The sequence below is a fragment of the Lontra canadensis genome, unplaced genomic scaffold, assembly GCF_010015895.1.
Source record: "Lontra canadensis isolate GAN:19392208 unplaced genomic scaffold, GSC_riverotter_1.0 scaffold110, whole genome shotgun sequence".
Lineage (NCBI taxonomy): Eukaryota > Metazoa > Chordata > Mammalia > Carnivora > Mustelidae > Lontra > Lontra canadensis.
Window position 1 is genome coordinate 2589697 of NW_022631104.1, and position 9507 is coordinate 2599203.

At 48.2% G+C, this 9507-nt stretch overlaps 1 pseudogene; it reads right to left on the reverse strand.

The window, feature by feature from the left end:
• Nucleotides 1-7351: 7351 nt before the first annotated feature.
• LOC116856594 lies at nucleotides 7352-9460 on the reverse strand (annotated as a pseudogene).
• Nucleotides 9461-9507: the final 47 nt, after the last annotated feature.

Sequence of the window (9507 nt, forward strand, 5' to 3'; positions counted from 1 at the left end):
AAGATTACTTTTAAAAAAAAATTAAAATCTGGGGCATGTAGGTGGTTCAGTGGGCTGAGGGTCTTGACTTTTGGTTTTGGCTCAGGTCATGATCCCAGGGTTGTGGGATCGAACCCTGTTTCCGGCTCCACGCTCAGCAGGGAATCTGCCTAAGATTCTCTCCCTCTTCCTCTGCCCCTCCCCACCACTCATGCTCTCTCTCTAAAAACAAATAAAATCTTGAAAAAAAAAAAATCAAAATCTTAAAAAAAAAAAGTGACACTGCCAAAGAGAATACTTTTCCTGGTTTGCACTTAAAAAAAAAAAAAAGCTGAGATATAATTTATATCCCATGAAGTTCATGATTTTAAAGTGTTCAAGAGTTTTTATTTTATTTCTTAAATAATTTATTTGACAGAGAGAGAGAAAGAGAGAGAGAGAGAGGGAACACAAGCAGGGGGTGTGGGAGAGGGAGAAGCAGGCTCCCCGCTGAGCAGGGAGCTGGACGCGGGGCTCGATCCCAGGACTCTGGCATCATGACCTGATCCCAAGGCAGACGCTTCACCAAATGAGCCACCCAGCCGCCCCCAAGCTTTTGGTAGAAGGTTTACAAGACTGTGCAGCTATCCCCACTCCCTCATTCCAGAGTGTTTTTGTCACTACAAAAATAAACTCCGACCCATTAGCACTCATTCCCCAAGGTCTTCTCCCGTCAAGCTGGGGCAAATGCTACTCTGTTTTCTGCCTCTATGAATCGATCTATTCCGACCTCTAGCAGAAGCAGAAAACGATATACAGCCTTTTGTATCTCGTTTCTCCCTAAGACAGAAGTCGCTGGGTCACGTGGCAACTCTGTGTGTACGATTCGAGGAGCATCAGTTGGCACCTTTCTTGCCCTCCATGAAGCAACCCATGGTACCCATCGTGCTTGCTTCCATTAGCTGTCTCCTCGTTCCACCATAGTAACCCTATCTGGTGCTCCTACCATTCTAGCAACTTCCGTTTTCCCTTTGGCTTCTCTTCGCTCCCGCCCATTCTTCAAAGTTCCTCCAAGGGTCTGGCCTCTACTTTTTACTTGATAAACCAACAGTTCTTACCCTTTCAAGAGCTACCAACATCTACTAGAACTTTCTATCACGACCTTACCACCCTAGCCAGATGGGGTCAACACACTACTTGCTAAGTACTTTCTTTCTTTTAAAGATTTTATTTATTTGACAGAGAGAGAGAGATCACAAGGAGGCAGAGAGGCAGGCAGAGGGCGGGGGAAGCAGGCTCCCCTCTTGAGCAGAGAGCCCAATGTGGGGCTCAATCCCAGGACCCTGAGACCATGACCTGAGCCGAAGGCAGAGGCTTAACCCACTGAGCCACCAGGCGCCCCTGCTAAGTACTTTCTTAATCGACATAGACCGCCCTTCTTCCTCCTATCTGCTGTAAATCTTAGTGCTCTCTGGGGGCCTACTTCAGATGCAACTACACAGGAAAGGTCTTCAGTGATCCCCCTCTCCCCACCAAGATCTCTCTTCTCTCAATTCTGATTTCACAGCCCATAGCAATGATCACTACCCCATATTGTTAATTAACGGTTTGGCTTGTTTATGTCTGAACTCAAATGGCTCTCCTCCCAGCTAATCCCTTGGTCACTAAAAAATTCCCAGGCTGCTTTAAAAGATGCACAGAGAGAAAATATTGTCCTTCCCAGTGGTAACTATCGCAGTTTCTCATATATTCTTCTAGAAATACTTCATGGATATTTACATATTTTTTGTCTCATCAACAATACCATATTATATCCGTGATCTTCTATACCTTCTTCCCTTCCTACTTCTATTCCTTTTTAAACTTGAACCTCACGATTGTTTTCAAAAGTTTAACTTACATCACATTCATTGATTATACCTTGCTTCTGTATTTTTCTCCCCAAAGAGTTAGAAATGAGTGAAGAGTGATTTCTTTAGAGAAATTATACTACCTTTTGTCCCACTTGGCTTCACATGCTAATGAGATCACAGGGCTACTTAAAATTCTTTTTCTTTTTTTTAAAGGTTTTTGTATTTGTGAGGGAGGGGCTATAGAGGGAGCAGTAGACGCAGGCTCCGCACGGAGCGTGGAGCCTGACACGGGCCTCGATCTCACGGCCCTGAGATCAACACCTGAGCAGACACCAAGAGTCACCTGCTCGACCAACTGAGCCACCCAGGTGTGCCTGTTCACACACACAATAAATATTTTCTCGTTGTAAAAATTCAGAATTCTAAATAGAGCTAAATACCCCTCATTATTCTTTCCCAAAAGTAACCACTATTATCAATTTAATAGGTATTATGTCCAAAATTTTTAAAAGCATTTACGTATCTACGTGTGTGTGTGTGTGTCTTTAGAAACATACAGCACTGATTTCAGTTTCTTTGGACATAAGTTAAATGATATTACAAAGTATACATTGCTTTCTGCCATTCGGTAATATAGGAAAGAATCCTACCACGTAGATGTAACCAACTTCTTACCTGCTGGGTAGTTGATTTAGCTATTCCTTACTATCAGACATGTGGGTGTTCCCAATTTTTGCTCTCACAAATAATGCTGTAATGGATGTCTTTGTACAGGTTATCTTCTGGACGTGACTTCATGTGCACGCACAAGTGTGATGACTTTCTCAGGGTAGATAGTAAGAAGTGGGATTCTGGGGGCACCTGGGTGGCTCAGTGGGTTAAAGCTTCTGCCTTCGGCTCAGTTCATGATCCCAGGGTCCCGGGATCGAGCCCCGCATCAGGCTCTCTGCTCAGCGGGGACCCTGCTTCTTCATCTGTCCTTCTGCCTACCTGTGCTCTCTCTCTAATAAAGAAATAAAATCTCAACAAAAAAAAGAAGAAAAAGAAAACATGTATGTTTAAAGGTGTACTAGAGGGGCGCCTGGCTGGCTCAGTCAGTAGTCAGGGTCGTGAGTTCAAGACCCACATTGGGCAGACACATAACTTAAAAAATAAAAGTTTAAAAGTGTACTAGACACAATTAAGCTGACTACTGCCAGTTCTACAATACAGTTGTTACAGAAAATAAGTTATATATATGGCCATCACTTTCACATATTAGTTCTTTTAAGACCTGAGGACATCTCATTGACTTAGAAGTCATCTCATATGTAGTAGAAAGATCAGCAGACTAGAAATTGGATGGTAGAGGCTCATGTCCTGGTTCTGTCCCTAACAACAAACTTGATCTCAGGCAATCCCTTCCACTTATGGGCCCCCGTTCTCTACCACAAAACTAGATGAAACGAGGTTTCCTACAACACGGTCTCAACACCATTGACTGCAGGTAAGATGTTTTCATTTCTACTGAGTTTTTTAAATAAATATTTTCTTTATTTATTTGACAGAGAGAGAGAGACAGAGCACAAGCAGAGGAGAGGGGGAGAGGGAGCTCTTGACTGAGATTGTGACCTGAGCCGAAGGCAGACGCTTAACTGACTGACCCACCCAGGAACTCCTCTTGATTTTTATTTTAATAATTACTTGTAGCTTAAAATAAATAAGGAATGGGGTGCGTGGGGGGGGGGGGCTCAATCAGTTAAGTGTCTGACTCTTGATTTTGGCTCAGGTCATGATCTCAGGGTCATGAGACTGAACCCTGCCTTGGGCTCCATGTTCACTAGGGAGTCTGCTTCTCTCTCTCTCACTCTCCCTCTGCCCCACCCCCTGCTTGCACTCTCTCTAAATAAATAAATATTAAAAAATAAAATAAATTAGGAAGTAATTACACCGTCAAATCAAGGGTTTATAGATACTGTTTCTCAATCACATGAAATTTACATTCTAAAGGACATGTGTTTGGGGTGCCGGCTAGCTCAGTCGATAGAACATGCAATCTTGACCTCAGGCTGTGACTTTGAGCCCCATGCTGGGTGTAAAGATTACTAAAAAATAATAATAAACTTAGTTACTTAATTATTTTTTACATTAGCTAGAGTAGCAAGGTCTATATTTATTTTTTAATTAATTAATTTTTAGGTTTTATTTATTTATTTGACAGAGACAGAGGGAACACAGGCAGGGGGAGTGGGAGAGGGAGAAGCAGGCTTCCCGCCGAGCAGGGAGCCCGATGAGGGGCTTGATCCCAGGATTCTGGGATCATGACCTGAGCCGAAGGCAGACACCCAACAACTGAGTCACCCAGGTGCCCCAATAATAAACTTTAAAAACAAAAATTTTAAAAACAAAAATTCTGGGTGGTTCTGTGGGTTAAAGCCTTTGCCTTCGGCTCAGGTCATGATCTCCGGGTCCTGGGATCGAGCCCCGCATCAGGCTTTCTGCTCAGCGGGAAGCCTGCTTCCTCCTCTCTCTCTGCCTGCCTCTCTGCCTACCTGTGACCTCTGTTTGTCAAATAAATAAATAAAATCTTTAAAAAAAAATTCTGAAGGACCTTTAACTTAAAGTGAACAACTTAAAGAAAACTAGCAAGCAGACCACAGTACAGGGCGGTATGCAAATACAGCCAAACATGAATGTGATACAGGAAGAACTGAAGTTCTTTGTGAAATCAAGAAGAGGTAGATTAAAGCTGTAGATCCCAGAGTTTTGGGTTTTGATAACCGGCAAAATGTAAAAACAAACAAACAAACAAAAACCTGAAAAGTCAGTGATTTACATGGGAGTTGCTGACTTTTTCTTAAGTACATTAAAAACAACAAAACTCAAACCTAAATACCTATCTCTGTTATTTACTAAAAAGGAAGTTAAAATGTCATATGATTATAAAAGAAGTACATGTTAAAAAACTTTCAAATTGTATAGAAGTATAAAAAGTCTTCCTTTCTCTTCCTTCATAAAATCTATGATGGCCCTCCTTCCATGCAGATCCATCTTTTTTAGAAAGAACCTTTTTAACAAATATGCTATTAATCTGTAAGCATTCATATACACGTAACATATACTTGTTATGTATAATATAGTATATTCTATTATTTACGCCGCATAAAAATCTATAGAAAAACACGTAATCTCAAAACAAAGGACAGACCTTCCCAGGGAAAGACAAGCAGCAAGCTTACTTAGCCATCTGGCAACCACTGGTCTAGGCACCCTTCTCTCTGAAGTCCCATGATGAGGTATACCTGGGTAGCTCAGTCGTTAAGCAACTGTCCTTGGCCTGGGTCATGATCCCAGGGTCCTGGGATTGAGCCCCACATCTGGCTCCCTGCTCTGCAGGAGGCCTGCTTTTCCCTCTCTCACTCCTCCTGCCTGTGTTCCTTCTCTGGCTGTGTCTCTCTCTGTCAAACAAATAAATAAAATCTAAAAAAATAAAATAAAATAAAATTCCATGATTAAGTCTGGAATATCCTCCGTATTTATGTGACTTTCATGATCCCTCATCTATATATTTCCAAAGACGACTAGGAACCTCTTTAACATTTCCTTGAGTAGAAAATCACTGAGTGCAGTGATCTTTTCGGTCCTTTGACCTGCCTGGGGGACATGAGGACACGTCTGTGCCCAACCAATCGCTGTCACTGGTCCCTACATCAGAGTTTTAACCTGGGGTCCGCAGACGTCCGGGTGTTCCTAATACCATAAAAATATACATGGTATTCTGCGTATACCAACAAAATCCCTGAACGGCACGATGCCTAGGGGTGCTGACCCTTTGTGCAGTGGAAAAACTCTCAACCCCCCCATAACATGACTAATGACAGCCTACGGTCGACCAGAGGCCCCGGCAACACCATAAAAGTTGGTTACCCCTATTTTGCATGTTACATGTATATATACTATATTCTTACAATAAAGTTGCAAGAAAATACTATGCTATTAAGACAATCATAAGAAAAATACAACTATAGTTCTGTATTTAATGATTCCGTAAGTTTACATCATCTGTTTACGAGACAAACCATCTCTCAGTACCTTGGCCTCTACTGCCTGACAGGACGCGATACCCTCGAGACCTTATACACAGTGGACGTGAGTTACTAATACCAGACATTAAAGATAAAAAGACAGCACGTGGTCTCTGTTTTTGTGCATAAGTTCGAACTTAAAAAAAAAAAAAGATTTGGGTGATATTTTCAGGTAGCAAATGATAAAATCGTACCTGTGTGTATTTTACGCACTTGTGAAATACCTATACTTTTCTTAATTTTTTCGATGTTTCTAGGCTATAGAGCACATCTGCAAGTTTTTTTTTCCAAATTATTGCACATCTCCAAAATATCTTCCAATATATTTATTGAAAAAAATCTGCACGTATGTGGACCCGCGTAGTTCAGATTCGTGCTGTTCAAGGGCTTGTAACTTTCCACAAACCAAAAAAGATTAGAAGCTCTTGCTCTGGGTACGTTTCTTGCTTTTGCATTAAGGAAATAATCTTCTTGTGGCTAAGGAGTCCCTCACTGTTTTCTTCTAGTTCTTTCTTAGCGGGAGGGGGCATCTGATTTCTGGTTTGCATTTGACAGGCTGCAGGCCTAAGTTCCTTGTTCTCACCTTAATGGTCTTCTCAGTAAAAACAAAAACCATCCGCCTCTAGCTGTGAGTCGTATGGCATTTTAATTTTGTACTGGATTTTTAGTTTTTCAAGTACAGAGGGATGGAACAAGGCAGGGAGAGGCGTCCACGTGGACACCGGCAGGTGGGGAGACGAGCGGCCAGGGACGGAGAGACGTGCAGGCCCAGATAAAAGGCATAAGGACGGACACACAGACAGGCTGTGGGGGGGGGGGATGAGTGACAGGGAGGCCAATGAGAGCGCCAGGAGAGACGTGGCTGGACAAACGGGTGTGGGGAGAGCAAGAAGGCAGACAGACCAAGGAAGGAGGAGAACGAGGAGAGAGAAGACAAAGTGATAACAGTCTGCGGCCGCACGCGGCTGTGTGACGGATAAATGCCATCACATCCATTACTGCAGGCAGACAGGGAGAATCCAGCAGACAGATGGGGTGATGGAGGGATGCAGGCCAATCAGACAGAAGAGGGGGAAGGTGGCCAATCAGAGGGACGCTCGAATGCAGCCCAAGACAGACAGCTGAGGGGAAAGACAGAACCGAGAAAAGAGAAGTGAGAGAGGGCGGGCGGGAAAGGGGCCAGAGGCCTGGAGGCCGGGGCTGCCACAGTGCGGTTCAGGAACGCGGGCAGGGAAAGAGCAGTGCATCCTGTGCAGAAGTTTCCTTGTCGTCCCCCTGGAGAGACCCGCACAGAGGCCGTGTCTTTGTTCCCCCTTAAGGACTGAGCCTCCCCATCCCAGAGGTGGCAGGGCAGAGGCGCCCGCAGGAAGGAGGCAGAGGGAGAAAAGTCATAGGAGGAAGCGGTGTTTCAGATCGGGAAGAGGCCGCGCTCCTTGCCCAGGCCCAGGGGTGGAGAGTCAGAGGCCTGTAAGGGCTGCTCATGCCGCGTGCGCACGGACGTGCCAGGGAGGCAGGGCAGGCCCGCACTCTGCGTGCACATGAGCTGGGCCCGTGGGCTCCCTTAGTAACTGCACCCGACGGACAGACTCGGTACTTTTCAGGTCCTTGGGGGCCCCCACGTCCTGTCTCAGCTGATGCATGGCTGGGACGTGAGGGGACCGTCGGTGGTGCTCAGTTCTCTGCAGGCAGCTCCCTACACGGAGGAGAAGCCCCTGGGAGGGACAGGTGCGCCCCAGGTCCCGGCAGTGCGAGCAAGCCGTGAGCAGCCGGTCAGCCAGGAAGACAGGTGCCCTAGAGTAGAAGCGAAAAGACAGGACAAGAACCGGCAGGCCCAGTGACAAAGGGACGGAGAAAGAAGCATCCGGCAGGACTGGGAGAGGAGGAGGAAGGAGGGCCGCAAACGGCAGGGAGGCGGGGAGACTGAGATCCTCGGAGACCCTCATCTGGCACGACGTCCGAGAAGCACGAAGTGGCGGCTGCCTCAAGGGCAGGGGACTGGTGGGGTGGGGCAGGGGGTGGCCCACACGGCCTGGGACTCCACTAGCGCCTCACACCGTTTGTGCCGCGTGTGGGCTACCGACTGGGAGGCGGAGGGACGCACCAAGACCACGAGAGAAGAAAGGCGGGCGGAGATGTGGACCCGATGTGGCGGGAGATGTGGCCTGAGCATCGCAGGGGCCAGAGATAAGAAGGAGCAGAAGCAGGCCCACCCCGAGCGAAGGCCAGCAGCGGGGAAAGGCAGGGCAGGCGGTGTGACAGGAAGGCCCAGAGATGTCAGGGCAAGGGAGTTGCTGACAGCTTTGGGGTAGTGAGGCCACCTCCGTGGAGCCCAAGTGGACGTGCAGCCGGAGGAAAAGGAGGCGAGCACTGGACGGGGCGGGGGGGGAGGCCAGCAGCAGCAGAGCAGGCAGGGCGGACCGGCGAGCAGACGGATGCTCCGGGAGGCGAGCAGAAAATCGCGGACTTAGCAGGCACACACAAGGGGAAGAACACGGAGAGGAGAAAGAGGCAAACCCAGATAGGGAAGCATGGCAGGGCCTGGAAGGTAGACAAACCAAGAGACGAAGGCTAAAAAAGTGACAGAGACAGGCAGGCGGGGAGACAGATGGCTGGAGAGAGAGTGGTGGGCAAACAGCCAGGAGAGCAGACAGACAACCAGAGAACGAGGCTGCCAGCCAGTCAGGGAGGAGCAGACAGGCAGGCAGGCAGACACCAGAACAGGACAAGCAGGTAGAGAGGCAGGCGGGAGCCAGGATCCAGGGAGGCAAAGCGAGAGAGGTCGGTGGGAGAGAAGAGAGGAGAGGAGAGACGGGTGGGCAGAGGGGGACGTGGACAGAAGAGAGAAGGGAGCCCACGAGCAGATCCACACGCAAAGCACCCTTCCAGGAATGACGAATGTGGGGACAGGGGCGCACCTGCAGCTCCTGGCACATGGCGGCGGGCGGGCAGGGGTGCCCGGCCCACGGGGAGGGGGCGCCGAGGCAGGCAGGCTGCGGCGCACCCGGTGTGCAGGGGTGGCCCACATCCACGTGGGGACACTCCTCCCCAACACATGCGGAGGAGCCAGGGAGAGGAGGGAGCCAGGCACACGAGAGGAAGAGACAGACACATGGAGGCAGCGCCCAGAAAACAAGTAAACAGAAACAAGACAGAGGTGGAAAGTCACTTAGAGGTGACAGAGCCTGAGAGCCCGGAGGGAGGGCCGGGAGTCAGTGTCGGCGAGGAAATAAAGTCACCCATACAGAGAAGCCCCGGCACAAAAAGAGGGGGCTACCCAGATGGCCTTGCACAAAGGGACCGGAGAAGGAACAGGACAGAACCGAACAGAGGAGGGACAGGAGGTAGACTTGGCGCAGGACCGACGCAGGAGGCGGCCGGGGGACTCCCAAAGGCCGGGTTAAGAAAGAGACAGAGCTCCTAGCTCGGTCAAGTGCATCAGTGTGTGCGTATGGGGGGTGGCGCATCAATAAAGAATTTTCTAGCTTCCTAAGCAAAGCTGGCACAGGATTCCCTGTCATTCCTACTTTCTGTCTGTTGCCTACCTACCCCTCCCGCCTCAGGTGCTCCTGAGCGCTGCTGGGCCTGCAGGGGCATGGGGGGATGGTAGCTCCGCTCAAGGGGCAGAGAAATAA